We start from the raw sequence: 21,204 nt of genomic DNA on the forward strand, positions 1-21,204 counted from the left end.
GGGATGACCATAGGGAGAATGTTGACATGGGATAAAGTTGGCCTCCTAACAAGTCTGCAGTCAACTCCCTACGGGGGGGGGGGGGGGGGGGAGCGGCAATATTAAAGGAATGAAAGAAACATATTGATCGACCATCTAGACACATTTGGTCGCTTATTCTCTTCTGAGATCGTACCATAACTTCATAAAATCAAGATACAACCACCCTATTGCTGCTGAATTTTGCCAAAAAGATTTCAGGAGAAGAGTGCAAGTGAGTGCCCTCCCAACCTCCATATCATTTGGCCTCAGTCCTGTTGAACACATCTGGGATGCCATCAAACGAAAAGTCTGTGGTTTTCATCCGGCTCCGACAAGTTTCCTTCAGGTGTGTTCAGCGATTATTGAGTGGTATCGGTTTCTCGAGACATCCATGCCGCAACTCGGTTTTGCCTTTCGTGACTAAAATTTATGGAACTCAGGAGTGATGAGGAAAAAATTGTAAGCCCAAGCAAAGAACATAGTCGTGCAGCAACAGTCGTCGTCGTCGTCGTCGTCGTCGTCTGTTGTTTCGTAGTGTTTGAGCATCGGCAGTCAACAGCTGATTATAATTACACCAAACACCCAAACACCGGGTGAGGCATTAAGGATGAACGCATATCTAGTGTGTGTGTGTGTGTGTGTGTGTGTGTGTGTGTGTGTGTGTGTGTGTGTGTGTGTGTGTTGTGTGTGTGTGTGGATAGAAATAAGTTTTACACTCCTGGAAATGGAAAAAAGAACACATTGACACCGGTGTGTCAGACCCACCATACTTGCTCCGGACACTGCGAGAGGGCTGTACAAGCAATGATCACACGCACGGCACAGCGGACACACCAGGAACCGCGGTGTTGGCCGTCGAATGGCGCTAGCTGCGCAGCATTTGTGCACCGCCGCCGTCAGTGTCAGCCAGTTTGCCGTGGCATACGGAGCTCCATCGCAGTCTTTAACACTGGTAGCATGCCGCGACAGCGTGGACGTGAACCGTATGTGCAGTTGACGGACTTTGAGCGAGGGCGTATAGTGGGCATGCGGGAGGCCGGGTGGACGTACCGCCGAATTGCTCAACACGTGGGGCGTGAGGTCTCCACAGTACATCGATGTTGTCGCCAGTGGTCGGCGGAAGGTGCACGTGCCCGTCGACCTGGGACCGGACCGCAGCGACGCACGGATGCACGCCAAGACCGTAGGATCCTACGCAGTGCCGTAGGGGACCGCACCGCCACTTCCCAGCAAATTAGGGACACTGTTGCTCCTGGGGTATCGGCGAGGACCATTCGCAACCGTCTCCATGAAGCTGGGCTACGGTCCCGCACACCGTTAGGCCGTCTTCCGCTCACGCCCCAACATCGTGCAGCCCGCCTCCAGTGGTGTCGCGACAGGCATGAATGGAGGGACGAATGGAGACGTGTCGTCTTCAGCGATGAGAGTCGCTTCTGCCTTGGTGCCAATGATGGTCGTATGCGTGTTTGGCGCCGTGCAGGTGAGTGCCACAATCAGGACTGCATACGACCGAGGCACACAGGGCCAACACCCGGCATCATGGTGTGGGGAGCGATCTCCTACACTGGCCGTACACCACTGGTGATCGTCGAGGGGACACTGAATAGTGCACGGTACATCCAAACCGTCATCGAACCCATCGTTCTACCATTCCTAGACCGGCAAGGGAACTTGCTGTTCCAACAGGACAATGCACGTCCGCATGTATCCCGTGCCACCCAACGTGCTCTAGAAGGTGTAAGTCAACTACCCTGGCCAGCAAGATCTCCGGATCTGTCCCCCATTGAGCATGTTTGGGACTGGATGAAGCGTCGTCTCACGCGGTCTGCACGTCCAGCACGAACGCTGGTCCAACTGAGGCGCCAGGTGGAAATGGCATGGCAAGCCGTTCCACAGGACTACATCCAGCATCTCTACGATCCTCTCCATGGAAGAATAGCAGCCTGCATTGCTGCGAAAGGTGGATATACACTGTACTAGTGCCGACATTGTGCATGCTCTGTTGCCTGTGTCTATGTGCCTGTGGTTCTGTCAGTGTGATCATGTGATGTATCTGACCCCAGGAATGTGTCAATAAAGTTTCCCCTTCCTGGGACAATGAATTCACGGTGTTCTTATTTCAATTTCCAGGAGTGTATTTTTAGTTCAGGTAGGAAGAACTCAGTGATCATCTGTCCATAACGTTCCGTGGTTAACAGTTACAGTGTTGGTCAACAACACATGTACCGGTTATAGCAAACCAGTAACCTTGGGACTTTGTAACTATCATTAGTTTTGGCTTTTCACTTGCCCAGTAACGACAGTTTTGCTGATTTACCACGCCGTTCAAATGCAAATGAGCTTCATCACTCATAAACAAAATAATGTCGTTTTGTTCAAGTGTGACCTCCATTTCTCCAGCAAAATTTAGCTTGTGTAGATAATCTTTGCGGTTCAATTGGTGCACCATGGCCATTTTGTAGGGATGGAATCTTAGATCATTATGCAAAACACGCCTTACCGAACGATTACTGGGGCGCAGTTTAGCAGAATGTCTCCCAGCAGATCGACCAGGTCTACGGAGTGTGGCTTGCCGAACACTTTCAACATTTTCTGTTCATCACTGTTCCTCGTAAACGAAATGATTCAATCCAACGTAAAATGGCGCTTGGAGTGGGAACACTGTCATGTCTCGTAAGATTGAAATGGCGGCGAAACTTACGCTCAACTGCAACAATAGTCATTATTAGGCACAAAAATATCGTAAGCAAACACACGATGTTGCACAGTCCACAGCTCCGTGACCTCGACTAAACAAAATTGCAGATGCTACCAAACATGTGACCACATCAGTCCCCCCCCCCCCCCCCCAAAGTCCTACTACCTGAACCTCAATACAATCTATTCTAAAAACGTCCATCCTTTCTGTCTCACCCTGTATTTAAGCATTATTTATATCGGCAGGCAAGTTTTAAATAGCGATATTTAAACAGTGCACTGGTTGTTGCAAATTGGAAATATGCAGTTTGTGTTACGTGTAGACATGGGATACTTTATAAAATGGATATATAAATGAGCACCACTTTTAAGCTTATTACGTCTTAAGCAAATTTCTATGTCAATGGAGCAGCATACGGGGGTGAATAATGTAACTGTTCTGGCGGTACAATTTTACGTTTTGTTCCCTGATGTGAACTCGCTAGTGGTAGATTTATGAGAAACAGTATGTCGGTGAAAAGTAACGAACACAAGAGCTTCTCACTGTGCTTTCCAGAAGCAGACAACATGTTGTACAGTTTCAACAGACGAAAATAGAAAACATCTGTGTAGCCCTAATCTTCACTGAATTGATCCTACATCACAGCGATATCGTGGAAGGAGATGAGAAACAAAGTGGCTGAGCGACACAGTTGTCCCGTAACATCCATACCGTTGGAGACAGCCTTGGCACGGCATATTTAGCTACCGTGGGCGTGTAAGGCAATGCGGGATCCCTAGAAGTTACGTAATTGTCGTGAGCCAGTTTATTGAGGTGCTATCTCCAAACGTACGTAGTTCCCCTGTAACTAGTCCCATTCACACAGTTGGCGCGATGTGTTTCTTTTAAGCGATGGGCAGTCGCTTTCGTTAGCGGTGTGCATCCTTTTGATTTCTGCACGTCTCCATCTCTTCCTTGCCGCTCACCTCATCAAGCCTTCCCGGTTACTGCGCCTCCACTGCTGTGCAAATAGGCAAGTCTTGCTCCTGTAATAGCACTGGGACTGATCTTACAGGCAGCCGTAGTGGAGAGTGTGTGTGTGCGTGCGAGCCCATGATGACAAGCCGGGCTGCCAGTTGGTCAAGGGGCTGCCCGCACCTGTGACGGCCGGCTGCTCAGCCTAGCGTGTCCGCTAAGGCCATTAGCACGGCGTGCCTGCTGTGAACCGACCGGCATTCGCCTGCTTCCTGCGCTCTATTTCCCCTCCATCCACTTCAGCGATGCTGCTTGTTCTGCTTCCACCGGTAATGATCGGAATCTATTCCCTTCATTCGAAGACATTTACTGTATGGACGTGACTGAATATTTTGCTGAAACTAGTCGAGAAACAAGTTGTACCGCTAAGTTAAGGCTTTTGTGATGGTTTTGGCGTACGTGACTGATATCACCTGTACCACTGTTTACAAATTTTTGCTGGGTAGCCAACAATTACACTACTGGCGATTAAAATTGCTACACCAAGAAGAAATGCAGCTGATCAACGGGTATTCATTGGACAAATATATTATACTAGAACTGACATGTGATTACATTTTCGCAGTTTGGGTGCATATATCCTGAGAAATCAGTACCTAGAACAACCACCTCTGGCCTTAATAACGGCCTTGGCCTGGGCATTGAGTCAAACAGAGATTGGATGGCGTGTACAGGTACAGCTGCCCATGCAACTTCAACACGATACCACAGTTCATCAAGAGTAGTGACTGGCGTATTGTGACGAGCCAGTTGCTCGGCCACCATTGACCAGACGTTTTCAGTTGGTGAGAGGTCTGGAGAATGTGCTGGCCAGGGCAGCAGTCGAACATTTTCTGTACCCAGAAAGGCCCGTACAGGACCTGCAACATGCGGTCGTGCAGTATCCTGCTGAAATGTAGGGGTTTCGCAGGGATTGAATGAAGGGTAGAGCCACGGGTCGTAACCCATCTGAAATGTAACGTCCACTGTTCAAAGTGCCGTCAATGCGAACAAGAGGTGACCGAGACGTGTAACCAATGGCATCCCGTACCATCACGCCGGGTGATACGCCAGTATGGCGATGACGAATACACGCTTCCAATGTGCGTTCACCGCGATGTCGCCAAACACGGATGCGACCATTATGATGCTGTAAACAGAACCTGAATTCATCCGAAAAAATGACGTTTAGCCATTCATGCACCCAGGTTCGTCGTTGAGTACACCATCGCAGGCGCTCCTGTCTGTGATGCAGCGTCAAGTGTAACCGCAGCCACGGTCTCCGAGCTGATAGTCCATGCTGCTGCAAACGTCGTCGAACTTTTCGTGCAGATGATTGTTGTCTTGCAAACGTCCCCATCTGTTGACTCAGGGATCGAGAAGTGGCTGCACGATCCGTTACAGCCATGCGGATAAGATGCATGTTATCTCGACTGCTAGTGATGCGAGGCCCTTGGGATCCAACACGACGTTCCGTATTACCCTCCTGAACCTAACGATTCCATATTCTGCTAACAGTCATTCGATGTCGACCAACGCGAGCAGCAATGTCGCGATACGATAAACTGCAATCGCGGTAGGCTACAATCCAACCTTTATCAACGTCGGAAACGTGAAGGTACGCATTTCTGCTCCCTACACGAGGCATCACAACAACGTTTCACCAGGCAACGCCGGTCAACTGCTGTTTGTGTATGAGAAATCGTTTGGAAACTTTCCTCATGTCAGCACGTTGTAGGTGTCGCCACCGACGCCAACCTTGTGTGAATGCTCTGAAAAGCTAATCATTTGGATATCACAGCATCTTCTTCCTGTCGGTTAAATTTCGCGTCTGTAGCACGTCTCGTGGTGTAGCAATTTTAATGGCCAGTAGTGTACTAGAGTGCGTCATCCCGAGCATATATCTTCATATCCATGTCCTGAGCTTAGCCCATACGTCGAGAGTGATCGTGCAGTGGCTGGAATTAGGACTGTAAATATTTTTAAAAGTATCGCGAATCCCATACATCGATTGTTTAAAAAACCGTCTTTATCGAGCCTCGACTTATCGAAAAAACGTATAGACGTATCGGTGGGAAAAATACCGACGTACCGGCCTGTAAAAATATCGGCTAAACGCCGTAAATGTACTACCGGTTTTAGAGCTGTATATTTAAGTACTGATTTATTATTAGGTATTCTGTACATGAACAAACTGGCACTCTATCCCTCTTAGAGCAAGAATTGAAAGGAAAACGATGCACGTTCCGCTTGGCAATAACTACTTTGCTAGCAACAGTAGCTGTATGTAAATGGCACAGTAAATGGTGTCCGATGGGTACGTCGTTCGGTTCGTCACATATCGGATTTAACTGGAATAATTTTTGTCGACTTCCCTGTTCTCTCATTTCTGCAAACGCCAGCGACCTAGCAATTATAAGGGGTGTAGATTAAGTCCGGGAACAATTTCAGTTATTTATTGCACAAGAACCAAACATTGCACAGATACCATACATATGTCATTTTGCAGAGAAAACCTGATTTTTTTTTTTTTCATTTATACCGTCACAGCGTAGTTCGGTAATTTGCCGATAGTCAGTGGTATGAATGTCTCTCGTACGCGCTCCACATTCTCTTCACTCACACTGGGACGTCCGCTTCTCTTTGCCGAGTACAAGCAACCCGTCGTAACGAATTTCCTGTGCCAGTGGTAAATGGCCTTCCTTGTTGGTGGCTTCTTACCGTACTCGGTTTTCAACATCCGTTGAACAGTTGTAGCACACTTCTTTTTGTTGAACCCCAACACACAGAAAGCTCGATTCGCACCTGAACATAACATGTTTGCTACTAGCGCTGACTATCGGCAAATTACCAAACTACGCAGTGACGGTATACATAAAAAAAATTTCTGCGTTTCTCTTCAAAATGACATACATGATATCTGTACAATGTTTGGTTCTTGTGCAGTAAATAATTGAAAGTGTTACCGGACTTCTTGTACGCTCTGCAGTGTCAAAATTGCGTAATGAAGTCAAACGTTGCAGTTTCTGTTGGTAGCGCCGAGCGTCGATTACGTCAGCATTTCCTCTCATACGTCTCGCTCACCGCAAAGACCAATCTTATCATTTAGATTTTTGTTCATTTTCAGCAACTGTTTTTGAAGACTGCCGATGTGAAGAAATAGCACAATAGTTGCATTAAAAATTGTTTTTTGACGCAACTGGTATGCTATTTCTTCACATCTGAAATCTTGTTATTCCATTCACACCGTAAATCCCGCAGTGCAATCGGATTTGTTTGTCACCACTACTTATTTCACAAAGTGAAAGAGAAAGACTGGACGTGATGAAAGTTCAAATAGTAGTAAGGTTTCTTCACACAGTGAAAGTAAAATTATATTCTACTACAATTTAAGGACTACAAATATAACCAAGAACTGCGAAAAAAATAAAATAAAAACATCAGCACTCGGTATCGGTGAAAATGTGTCGCCGATATATATCGATATTTTTGTAATAAATATCGATATTTTGTCAACAGCCTTAGAATACAGAACTCGCTAAAAGATGGGGGTTAGTGGCGTACTTTCGTGTTACTGGCGGTAATGTTGTCAGCGCATGCCGTGGGGTATGATGGGGGCGATAGGGAATGCGTTAGCTGGTGGTTCTCCATAGTTAGAGAGCAGCGGACCGACGACGTGTTTGCAATCAAGGGACGAAGGAGTTCAAATGATTCAAATGGCTCTGAGCACTATGGCACTTAAAATCTGAGGTCATCAGGCCCCTAGAACTTAGAACTACTTGAACCTAAGTAACCTAAGGACAGCACACACATCCTTGCCCGAGGCAGGATTTGAACTTGCGACCGTAGCGGTCGCGCGGTTCCAGACTGAAGTGCCTGGAACCGCTCGGCCACACCAGCCTGCGACGAAGAAGTATTGTGACATTCTCACTTCAGTCTACCATTACCTTGCAATTCGTGACAAAATTAGAAACAAACAGGTACTTGTGCAACCAAAATTACAAACTTAATAGATGCTCGTTTGACTCGCAGTAACTTAACATGTGCTACTATGTCTAAACTAACCACAACCTTGTAATGCTTGACATATTCGTTAAAAATAAAGAAAACAGTCAAATATTTATGACAATGTGATAGAAAATCACTGTCTTTTCTCGCCTCTCGTTGGTTACGTGAAAAGCTGAGGCGTTGCCAACCTACGAGCAGTAGAAAAACACCGCTTTGACTGGCGCTGGCCCTGATGTACACATTAGCCCAGATCTCGCATTCGGAACGAGTGGGATTGAAATCTCCATTCGGTTTTCCAGGCTTATTTTTTCGTGGTTCCCCTAAGGATATTTCCTTAGCGACTGACACAGCTGTCTGTCTTTCCCTATACCTGTTCAGTCATACCTTGTGTTAGGTCTCCAATAACTTGGGCGTCGACGTAACGATAATACTTTTCCTCTGACCTTCAAGACTCAAGTAGAGTTGCCGGTTCTCGTGTATGTGAGGGGTGGGTCCTGTTATCTAATGTACCTAAACTTCCGGTATCAGTTTCGTGTTTACATAAGGCGACAAACAGCTTGGAGATCATATCTTCTCTCAGCGATGTCACAGATATCCCAATTCAAGTATTTACCTTATTTTTTCACACTGCAGTTACCGTTGAGTAGGTCAGCTATACTGCATTGGCCGTGGGTACTGGTAGTGTTTGTAAAAGTCTTCTTTTTACTGTGCCAGCTGTCATAGTGAACATAAATTTGTAGTGTTTTATTCAGTTTGATGTTCATACAATGCAGCCCGCACTTCGCTACGTGAATGTTACATTTTATGATTAAACAAACAAAAAATGTAAAAGGACGTAATACCTGATCACAGAACATGAAACATCGTGATAAATGCCAATAAATGCAATTAATTCAGACACCTGAGGGAAGTAAAGGTAACGAATAGTAGAAAACAGTAATGTATTTCGAAATGATGTTTCAACATAATCATTTTATATGAGGGTTTTCATAAGGTAAGAGTCAGGCAACGCTATCCCCTGACAGCTACAGTCGATTCGATGGTACAGAAACTCTTCGTGGGAATACATTCCATTATGTCTAAGCAACAATTTCTTAAAAAACATTATGATTCTGTAAGTTGTATTTTATGATGCGAGGATGGTGTCGTGGCTAGTGGGGAAACTGCGCAAAAGATGAAGCAAGTTGAAACATTAGACTCATATGCTGATTGTGATACCGCACGCGTGAAATGATTCATGATTTGAAGAGCTTTCTGAGGCTGTGTCACACGAAGAAGTTGCCAAGTCTCTAAGGCGTCAATAAACACGAATTAGGGGAGCAGACAGCACATTGTTGTACTGGCACCCTCTGTACCGTCATTTTCCTTCCCACTTCTGCTTTCCATGCGCGATGTGCTCTTGCCATGAAGTTCAGCGATGTGGTGACATGCACTGAATTGCCCGCTGCGCGTTACATGGAGATCCACATGCTCATTTTGTTTGGGAGCCTTGGTGAGAGAAAGTTTACGTAAGATGCATACCGCTGTAGTTCAACCATGATATTCATGCAGTATATTCATAAGGCGACACTTGTTGATTCTTCTGGGCTCTTTAGAGCACTTCACGAGTCACATGTGTTCAGGATCTCGTTTAGTCAACGATACCAGACGAACTGACAACTTGCATGATGACAGCTACCTCTGTGGTGAATACAGACACATTGTGGGGGAGGAAATATGAACGTTTTGTTTGGAGATAAAGACAAAAGAATACTCTACCCATTTACAGTTGATCCGTTACGTTAGACCCGTCAATGCATATTCTAATCATATCTGACCACTGCGTTTGGGTGGCTTTCCTGAATAATTTGTTAATATTTAATGTTGCACATTTGGGGAGCAGATAGGTGTTTCATGAAGCGTGTAGCCGAAGAAAGAGAACATCGCAAGTGGCGATTTGTACACTGGGACAACATTGGCAAAAGCAATAAACACCCGAGAAGTTTTCGGACAACCCCAAATCATCGTTTTAACCTTTTTCCGTCGTTCTTTAGTTGCTTCAAAATTCAGGACGATACACGTGGCTTAACATAAAAAATCATAAGTAAGACCAAATGATAATTTAATCTCAAGAAACGTGTGCCGCAAAAGTCGTTGCTAACCTGAAAAACAAGAAAATAACAAGAGAAAATATGGTATATTAACAATTTGTAATTACTATGTAACTTCTTAATTACATACACGGAACAAAACTGTATTACAAGCCACTGTAGAACGTTCACAAATAAATGGAGCGAAACGCGTTGGGCAGAAAATAAACTACCTTTCATTTAGCTGCAAAGGCGGACACACACCCGTGAAAACAGCCCAAATATTTCGTTTTTCGTAATAAGCATGTTGTATCTTAGAAAAGTAAACAGTAATTAAGGAATAAACCAAAGTTAAAATCACAATATTAATAACAAAAGCGGATTGGAACAATTTTCAGCTGGCCATCTGTTCTGTTGTTATTCAAATGCAGGGTGATTTTGTTAAATGGGGACAAACTGCAAAAAACGATCCCTCAGGGATAGAGCAAACAAGGTCGCATGGGCATATTGACTGAAATGCGTTCCAAAGCAGGTACACCCACTTGAAGGTGGAGATAAAAGATCTTTGACAGTTTAGGTTTCAATGATTAAAGCAGACACGAAAACACGCTAGGCAACTGGGAAGGTACTGTATGTACAAATGTTTTAGCCCCCCACTCAAGAGAGCAGTGAACTGTAGCACCATCAGGTAGCTGCCACATTATCTTTTGTACCACCAAAGACAGGTTTTCCAAAAAGGGAGGCAGAGCCACATACGGAAAGTGCAGATAAGCCTCGCTTGTGAAGCATTCTAGAAGAATGTATGATCCCACGAGGCGGTCGTGAAAAATGGCTGCCCACACATTGAGGCTAAACCGATGGTGATGGTTCGCTGCCACCATACCATGGGGATTGTCTGTAGCGAACAGGTGGATGTTGTGAAGGCCGACGATACCGCCCTTCCTAGAGGATGCCTTGCCTATGAATAAGACGCGATGGCCTGTGTGACGAACCAGCGATAAAACTGTCGACGCGGAGGCAAATAGTAAGGCTTGCACGCGTTGTAAGTGATGCAACACAGAGCTTAAAGACATTAGCTACTATCAAATTGATTTATATCAGTGGGGAAACTTTAAAATTTGTGCCGGACCGAGATTCGAACCCGATTCTCCTGCTTACTAGGCAGATGTGCTGATCATCGCACCATCCAGACACGGTCTTCACCACAACCGCACCTTCTACTGTAGCACGCCTCCCGTCAGACAGAAAATCTCAGCATGTACCACACACTACTGACGGAGCGCCCCCGCCCCACCATCAGCCTCATTACTCGCGGGGCATCTCAGTAATACCGCAAGAGTTCGAGCTTGATGTGCATCTGCACTGAATGGATCATTGGCCTTCATCGCCTTAATTGTGTATATGTTGTGCCTGTTCCTTCGGCCATGTCCGAAAGAGCAGACACGACATACGTAGTGATACGCCTAATAGTAGTCTTGGAGAAAGTTCCATAGGGCCATGTGGCTTACCACATGCTGGCGGGCCTTCTGATTGATGCTGATCCCGGGGCGACTGCCGAAGATCTTTTATCTCCACCCTCAAATGGGTGTGCCTCCCTTAGGACACATTTCCGGCCATGATAACGTCCAGGTCTTTTTTGTTTTGCTCTCCGGCATTATTTCGTAGAGTTTACCCTCTTCAGCAAATTCACCATATATAGTTTTAAACTTTCAGGAATCTAGTCAACACACAGTGAAGCCGATACAGAAATTACGAAACATACAAAGAAAAACTGTTTTTGTACTACAATATACAGATGGCATTCCTCTCATTATTTGTGCTCACTAGGAAGTACCATAAATAGACAGATGCAGAGGCTAGTAATTTCAGAAACAGCAGTGGCTGTTGTGTATCATTTGGAGAAAGCGTGCAGACGGTGCCGCTTAAGTTCCGAGCCATGCTGCACAACTGGTCGGTCGTGGCCGCTGCGTTAGGCTAGGCGCAAATTGAGACGCTTATAGCACGTGTGACGTGACACGACACTACTGCGCGACACGCACGTGCAGCACGAGTCCCGCGGGTCCAGCGCATATTGCGACGTGTACAATACTTCGCACGCGCCGACTGGCGACGCTCTGCGCTGACAGAACCGAAGCGCGCGCAACCTGATATCTTTCTCAAACGATTTTACATAAACTATTCACTGAAAATATATGATTTTTGCCTTACTTCAGCTTCGTGGTGAAGTGCCCATCACCTCGCTAATGATCATTCTTATTGTGCTATACCGGATGATCAAAAAGTCAGTATAAATTTGAAAACTGAATAAATCACGGAATAATGTAGATAGAGAGGTACAAATTGACACACATGCTTGGAATGACATGGGGTTTTAGTAGAACCCAAAAAATGCAAACGTTCAAAAAATGTCCGATAGATGGCGCTTCATCTGATCAGAGTAGCAATAATTAGCATAACAAAGCAAAGATTATGTTCTTTACAGGAAATCCTCAATATGTCCACCATCATTCCTCAACAATAGCTGTAGTCGAGGAATAATGTTGTGAACAGCACTGTAAAGCATGTCCGGAGTTGTGGTGAGGCATTGGCGTCGGATGTTGTCTTTCAGCATCCCTAGAGACGTCGGTCGATCACGACACACTTGCGACTTCAGGTAACCCCAAAGCAAATAATCGCACGGACTGAGGTCTGGAGACCTGGGAGGCCAAGCATGACGAAAGTGGCGGCTGAGCACACGATCATCACCAAACGACGCGCGCAAGAGATGTTTCACGCGTCCAGCAATATGGGGTGTTTTTTTTTTTTTGTTCTAATAAAACCCCATGTCATTCCAAGCATGTGTGTCTATTTTTACCTCTCTATCTACATTATTCCGTTGTTCATTAAGTTTTCAAATTTATGCTGACTTTTTGATCACCCGGTACACATTTTAGTAAGACACTACGCAAAACTCAAAAAGTTTGCAACCAAAATTAGGGGTGGCTATGATTTTGCGTTTTGTGCGTATTACACCATATGTTGCTGCGTATGAAATTTAGCTAACATGCTGAATTTTTCTTTAGACTTGGGAGGAGGTCTCTATCTGCCTCCGATCTCGAGAAAATGGATCCCATGTAGCGCGCTCGCTTCCGATCTCACGCCCTCGAGAATGAAATACTCGCGACATCTCTCATATCTCCTGAACCGCTCGAGACATCGAAAAATAAGTTTGGCGAATGATAGCCTCAAGGAGGAGAGTGTTTTGCCAATTATTAAATTTTTGTAACAGATCGTACAGATAGGCCAGCATACTAGGCAGCGAGAAGATAACCCTGTTTTACTTTCCTGCCTTGATTCTTAATCGTATGATTTTATAATATCGCTTGCTTCCTTATTCACTACCCTCTGTCCCTTCTTGCGATATGAAAACATCGCGGAGGCATATGATACAATTCCAGCGGCCAATGGCTCATCAGTTACTGAAGTATGCATTTTTCTTGACAGAAGAAAAACAATGCAAAACTATACAGATATAAATAACAGAAAAGTATAATTTCATAACGGAGAAAGCTGGAGCGTTTAAATGACGAAAAACGAAACACTACACAAAGGCAATAAAATTTAGTACACAGTGAGGCAAAATTTATCGTATGGGCAGTACTGCCACTGCTCATATGCGCCGTTCCGATGTGAGCATATGGCCGGGCTACTTTTCCGCTCCCCGCCTCAAATTTCCCACGGTGCTAGCGAGGCACGCGCGACGCGCGGCGCGAGAAACTGTGCCTCAACCACAACGCCGCGCGACCTGGCGCAGGCGCGCAGAGCCCGCGTGTAGGGGTGTGACAGCGACGCCGTCTTCCGACAGCGGCCGGCGTTATCCTGGGCAGCCAAGTGTGTGGCAGCGACACCTGTTTCCTGCCCGCTCTTCCTTACGGCTGCCGTACCCGCGCAGTGGAACGCCTTCTGGCGCGATTCCATCGTGACCCTGCTTAATTGGATTCGGTTCACCGAGTTTCAAGGTCCGTACGTGAACGATGTCATTGCCACCGTACTCTGCTACTGACCTTAGCCTGGCAATCTTGCTTGGATGCTAGTGCCCGTCAAGTCTTCTTTAGCACACGTATTAGGTGAAACGTATCACAAACATGTAATTAAATGAGGCATAAAACAGATTACATGGAGTGCTTGCTGAGGAACGCGGTTAATATCGTTCGTGGTCTAGATTCAGATGCAGTACTCAGTTTCATTGTATTACAATACGATTATAGATCATCCCTTCATTTATCTCTCACAACGAAACAGTATTATGCACCGTTCGAAATTGGCACATGAACATTTAAATAACAAAGTTTGTAAAATTTTGTTTAAGTTTGCAAATACTGTGTCCCGAGCGCGCGCGCGTTTAGTGTGTGTGTGTGTGTGTGTGTGTGTGTGTGTGTGTGTGTGTGTGTGTGTCAGAGAGAGAGAGAGAGAGAGAGAGAGAGAGAGAAAGGGGGGGGGGGGGGAGGTCGGAGGAAGTTAGACAAAAATATGAGAACGATAGACTTCAGCCCTCCTGTCGAATTTACCCCAGTATTCACCAAAAGTAATAGCGGGAAACCACATATAATTTAATGTATGATGATCGGTTGATGTCTTGCATTTCTTTACGATGTGATCCTTGCATCGTAACGGCAGTGGTAATTCGCTTGATTTTCCTTTTACTTATGCTAAAATGAAGACGTTACCGATTTTCAGGCGAAATTAGACTGTTTTCTAGAGGGTTCATCTTGTAATGTACTATTCATCCTCTTTGCATATCAGACCATATCAAGGTGTGTTCGGCGGTCGCTTATTGAATGGGAGGTACATTGTTTTTACAACATTTGTTAAAGCAACAGAACTTAATACGTTATAAATTAGTGCTTTGTTCTCATTTTACTCTCATCAAAAAATGTTTTGCATCGCCCCGGTTTCAAGAACTGAAGACAGACGTTGACTGTGGATATTGTATCACACACACAGTCCCTTTGACTGCTCAGAGATGTCACTAAACCCGCCCAAAGTTGTAAACAACAATGCATGAGCAGCGCCTATTAGACGGAGGGGGTCCGACAGCCGATCAGTTCCAGTCATTCCACCAGGAAGGAGGTGCACGGCTTGTGTTGTCTGTTGTTCAACCATGCCTAGACGGTCCATACCACGGTTCGATCGCGTCCGCATTGTTACTTTGTGCCAGGAAGGGCTCTCAACAAGGGAAGTATCCAGGCGGGAAGTGTCCAGGTGTCTCGGAGTGAACCAAAGCGATATTGTTCGGACGTGGAGGAAATACAGAGATAGGAACTGTCCATGACATGCCTCGCTCAGGCCGCCCGAGGGCTACTACTGCAGTGAATGACCGCTACTTACGAATTATTTTCTGTACAGGTTCCGGAACTCTCGGAAGCGAAGTAATGCAAAACTCTTTTATGTGTGTATTTAATCTTGTTCAACGAGCGCCAGTTCATCCCAAATACAGGTACTGTACAGAAATACGGAACCACCGCGAGAAATGCATAAATGCATGCTTCAACATGTAGGTTTCGCTGTCGTGTTTGACCTCGAAATTCACCTGTGCAATGTCCTCAATACGTTGCGAGTGTCAGTCGTGTGTAGCTGCGAGCGCGTTATGTCGGAGCTTAGAGAATTCGAACGTGGGAAGATAGTTGGTGGTCGTATGGTGGGTGCTTACGTAACCACGGTAGCTGAAGTGTTTTTCAACAGACACCGTATAAAGATTTATACCGCATACAGAGAAAGCGGAAAAACATAATCTGCTGCGTCAAAACGCGGACGAAAGTGTGTGTTGTGTGATCGTGGTAAACGATCAAAAAAAAAAAGTGTGTGAAATCTTATAGGACTTAACTGCTAAGGTCATCAGTCCCTATGCTTACACACTATTTAACCTAAATTATCCTAAGGACAAACACACACACACCCATGCCCGAGGGAGGACTTGAACCTCCGCCGGGACCAGCCACACAGTCCATGACAGCAGCGACTAAGACCGCTCGGCTAATCCCGCGCGGCGGTAAACGATCATTGAATATAATGAAAAGAGGACGGCAGCTGCAAAAGTCACTGCAGAACTGAATGTCGCAATCGCGAACCTGGTCAGCACCAAAACAGCACGAAGGGAGCTCCTCCATACGCAGGAAACTACAGGCCGAACTGGAATTCGAAAACCACCCATCAGTGATTCAAATGTCCCTAACAAAAAAACTTGCTACCGAAGCCATAAAACCTAGCCTATGGGGCATGGAAGGAAGTAATTTGGTCGGATGAGAGTTTTTTGACAGTGTTTCCAACTTATGATAGTGTACGTCGCAAGTGTGTAAAATGTCGGGGGTTCGGTGGTGGTCTGGGTCACCAAATCGTGGTATTCCATGTGCCCGATGATTACTTTGCAAGATCGAATTACTGCTGAGGATTATGTTACCATAAAAGTGATCAGGGCCATCCCATTGTTCCCAAAAATGATGCTGTGTTCCAGGATGACAGGGCCCCTGTCCACACAGCTTACATAGTCCAGGATTGGTTTTATGAGCACGAGAATGATTTGTCGCATTTCTCCTGGCTGCCGCGGTCACCAGATCTCACATTTTTGAGCCTTTGTATTCTGCTTTGGAGAGAATGGTACGTGATCGCTATCCACCTACATTATCATTATCTGAATTTGTCACTGTTTTGTAGGAAGAATAGTATAAGATTACCGTGAAAAAACCATACAAGACCTGTATTTATCAATTCCGGGGCGACTGTAAGATGTTTCGAATACCAACGGGTTTCCTACACCGCATGGCAGTGTGTTGTGTTTGGTGCTTCCATATTTTTGTCCAGTCTCTGTACTGGTTTGACAGGCCTTTTCATAACGACCCTGTTAGTGATTCAAGCAGCCATGTTGATAGAGATAATCAATCTATACAGGAGAAGCAAACAGCCTTATTCTTGTTGGTAGTCTATGATGGTGCAACTATTTACCTTCCTACATGAAAGTAATCGTTAAGGACTTTGGCTATCTCTAAAGCATCGTGAATGTCGTTACTCAAGTGTAAGAAATGTATAGCGTTTAAGACGGAAAATATAGCTCTGTAATTAATATTGAAAGGTGTGTTACTGAACATTAGGCGTTGTCTTTAAATATGTTCATTTTTATTTTTCTTGGGACCAAAGATCTTGTAGCAAAGTCAGAGAATAAACGTCTGTCTGCTTGATACGCTCCAACATGGTCTAACACGGAATCTGTGGAGAGTAACTAAATTCCATAATCTATAGGTTCTCGTCGCGTAGCAAATGATGTTGATGCATTCTCTTCTATAAGTAGTCAGTTGTGCTCTGTGCAAAGCACTTACAGTTTTCCGATAATGAAAATTACCTATTGGCGTTCCGCAGCTGCTCTCAGGCTCCAGTTAACAAGAAACCTAATCTTATTACAGCTCCATGATTGCACGACCCAGCTGCGAGGAAGTAACTACGGGCTGTTCAGAGACACCCACGTAGCGTCATTATAGCCTAGAGACTTGGCTTTGCGATGAACACTTTTTACTTGTATGCTGGATTAAAATTCACAAATGAAACGTCTCATTCTCTGTTGTACTATACTTACGAAAATATGACATAATTGCCAAGCCAAGACTGTAATCCGGCGTTGTATTTCAGTTTCAGTCGTACATGAACAGTTATTTCTGTCCATACCCCAAAAAATGTTCAAATGTGTGTGAAATCTTATGGGACTTATGGGACCGCCACAAATGGCGCAACACATTGATAAACTTCAGCTCGGCAGCTCCATTTCGTTATGGCTGTTTTTCCGATGTAGTAAGGTACTGTGGCGCTGGTAGTTTCGTGTGTACAAGGACTGCAGACATGTATCTGCGAAAAAAATAGGAATTAATTACATAATTTCATTTTTTCGAGGTGTTAATTATATTTACATGCCAATTGCTCGTATATGTACGACAGTGGGCTAATCTTGTTAGAAACTTTTTCAGTATACATTTCTAATTTGAATAGTGTTAGGGCGACACAGTTGTCATGAAGTAATTTGGAAAGAAAAAAGAAAATGACTACACATTAGAAATTGGCCAGTGGCAGAGACTATCTTCTCGTTGTCGTATAGAGATCGTTGGAGCAGAACGTTTGCGCCATTGGCAAGAAAAGAGGGGGGAGGAGGGGCGGCGAACTGAGGTCTTGAAGAAACGCAAACCAGCGTTTGTCTGAGGCGATTTCCATAAAGAGGGGAATATCTTAAGGAGTTTCGTCGGGTAGCAGTTTGAACAGACTTCCACCAAAGTACAAAAACAAACCTAATCGATGTTTTGATTATAACAAGTAAACTAATAAGAAAAACTGTCTGGACGTCGACGTCCACTACTGTCGTCCATTGTTGTAGAAAGAAAGACGACGCTCTAGGCGACTACGAACAGCAGTGGTTTCTGATAGTCAACTAGACTGTAATTACGTCCCTCTTTCAAGTTGGTTTCCTGTACATTATTGCTACAATACTACGGTGCAAGTGGGGTACCTCTTGTTAATTCCGACGCACTTCAATGGCTGTTGTACTTAACCCACGCTGAACAGCGTATACTGTCCTTTACAATAGATTTATTACAGATGCATAAGCAATGGCGGTATAGAGGTGTTGTATAGAAAGCGAAAGATTGCGAAAAGTCTTGAGCTATGGCACCAGAAACACTGAACGTCTAAAAACACACTCGGTGATTCAGTCCTATATTAAATAATTCTAGTTCGACAAGGGTCACGAGTAAAGAAACTGAGTCGTTGCTATTAAGTTCAGCCACTGTGTAGTTACTCGTCGACAAACTCTGAAACAAGGCCGTTTCACTTGCGTCATAAAGAGCAATGCAGCTGTGCTGTTGCCACATCTGAGAATCACTTGTTTGTGCAGCAGCCTTGCGCCGACTCAAGAACACGAGAGATATGCTAAACTAGACGTAACAGCTCGTCGAGACGACGTTACCGCTTTCCTCAGATTCAATCCAACACGTACTCGTATTCACTAGTACTTTACAGGTTTTAGAAATCACCTGATATTTTGTATACATATTGATTTCTTAAAGTTTAAACGAAATGACAAGTGAATTAATTCGTGATGTTACACTGAAGCGCCAAAGAAACTGGTATAGGCATGCGTATTCAAATACAGATATACGTAAACAGGCAGAATACGACGATGCGGTCGGCTACGTCTATTTAAGAGAACAAGTGTCTCGCGCAGTTGTTGGATCAGTTACTGCTGCTACAATGGTAGGACATCAAGATTTAAATGAGTTTGAACGTGGTGTTATAGTCGGCGCACGAGCGATGGGACACAGAATCTCCGAGGTAGCAATGAAGTGGAGATTTTCCCATACGACCAGTACACGAGTGTACCGTGAATATCAGGAATCCGGTAAAACATCAAATCTCAGACATCGCTGCGGCCGGAAAAAGATTCTGCAAGAATGGGACCAACAACGACTGAAGAATATCGTTCAACCTGACAGAAGTGCTGGGCCATCATAAAGTGTCAGCGTGCGAACCATTTAACGAAACATCATCGATATGAGCTTTCGAAACCGAAGTCCCACTCGTGTACCCTTGATGACTGCACGACACAAAGCATTATGCCTTGTCTGGGCCTGTGAACACCGACATTGGATTGTCGATGGCTGGAAACATATTGGCTGGTCGGACGAGTCTCGTTTCAAATTGTATCTATCGGATGGACGTGTACGGATATGGAGACAACCTCATGAATCCATGCAGCCAACATGTCAGTAGGGGATTGTTCAAGCTGGTGGATGCTCTGTATTGGTGTGGGGCGTGTGCAGTTGGAGTGATAGGGGACCCCTGATACGTCTAGATACGACTGACAAGTGACACGTACTGAAGTATCGTGTCTGATCACTTGCATCCGTTCATGTCCATTGTGCATTCCGTCGGACTTGAGCAATTCCCCAATTGCTACAGAGTGCCTCGAGGAACACACTTCTAAGTTTAACACTTCCGCTGGCCACCAAACTCCCAGACATGAATATCATTGAGCACGTCTGGGATGCCTTGCAACGTGGTGTTCAGAAGAGATCTCCACCCCCCTCGTACTCTTACAGATTTATGGACAGCCCTGCAGGATTCTTGGCGTCAATTCCCTGCAGCACTACTTCAGACATTGAGTCCATGCCACATCCTGTTGCGGCACTTCGGCGTGCTCACGGGGGCCCTACACAATATTCGGCAGATGTACCAGTTTCTTTGGCTTTTCAGCGTGTATCATCAGTAATGAATATATCCTGCTTAATCTCCATCTGCATTCAGGTTGTCGTATGTCCTCAATATTGCCAAGAGCAGGGGCAGTCAACTTTTTTTACCTACTGTCCAGTTTCGAATCTTTTTACAACTGAAATTTTCCTAGCAGCCACACGTTCCGCAGTCGTGGCGCTTTAGAAAGTAAGGAAGTAACTTTATAAAATTGTAAAACAGAGTTAAAACAATTAAAAGTATATATTAATAATTACTTACCAGATGGGCCCGTAATTCATGTCAAAATTATATGAAACTTAATGAAAAATCTTCAAAACCCATACCATCTACCGTCCACCAAGAAAACTAAACGCCCACCAGTGGGCGATAGTGACCAGGCTGAACATCACTAGCCTAGAGGAAAAAGAAATCATAGAGCACTCCTTTGCAGATTTTTCTGACTACTGCTGTCGAAACTGTTATCAACCCCATAGTAGCACCAATTTGAGAACCACTCACCCAGCCAGCTGTAGGGGAACGTAAGACATTGTCGAAGAAGCAGTCTTTTGCTAAAAGTGTGTTATAGTATTGTCACACAAACTGACTAGGAGTTTTCCTACATCTGAAAGATGAATTATATTCACATTTCGCGCCTGTCGGGTTAGTGGCGCTAGTAGCACCACTATGAGGATACAAATCAGGTTTATTCTAGATACACGCAGTAACAATAGGCGACGAAGACGCCATTATCAACACCTCATGAGTTTGAACGAGGTCGTGTAATAGGGCTGCGAGAAGCTGCATGTTTCTTTTGCGATACTGCAGTAAGACTTGGCGGGAGTGTAGCCACTGTACATGATTGCTGGCAGGGGTGGTCACGAGAATGTAGAGTCACTAGATAACAGGGTTTCGGACGGTCGCGTGGCACTACCGGAAGGGAAGACGATCAGAGTTCGGCGTATGGCTCCGGCATATTGTACTGCATCTGCAGCAGCAATTCGAGAAGCGGTTGGCACCACAGTGTCACAACTAACTCTTACAAATCGGTTACTGTAAGGTAGCTCAGAGCCACACGCCTTGTAGCGTGCATTCCTACGAACCCAAATCACCACTTTTTGCCACCAGTGGTGACAAGTGAGAGCTCACTGAAGGTCAGGGTGTAGGTATGTTGTGTTT

The 21,204-nt window shown here is 45.1% G+C and overlaps 1 protein-coding gene across 3 annotated transcripts in view; it reads left to right on the plus strand.

The window, feature by feature from the left end:
- Positions 1 to 21,204, plus strand: part of LOC126259303 (protein spire) — an 853,493-nt gene that overhangs the window by 79,875 nt on the left and 752,414 nt on the right. The window lies entirely within an intron of this gene.

The sequence above is a fragment of the Schistocerca nitens genome, chromosome 5, assembly GCF_023898315.1.
Source record: "Schistocerca nitens isolate TAMUIC-IGC-003100 chromosome 5, iqSchNite1.1, whole genome shotgun sequence".
In the NCBI taxonomy this organism is placed as follows: Eukaryota; Metazoa; Arthropoda; class Insecta; order Orthoptera; family Acrididae; genus Schistocerca; species Schistocerca nitens.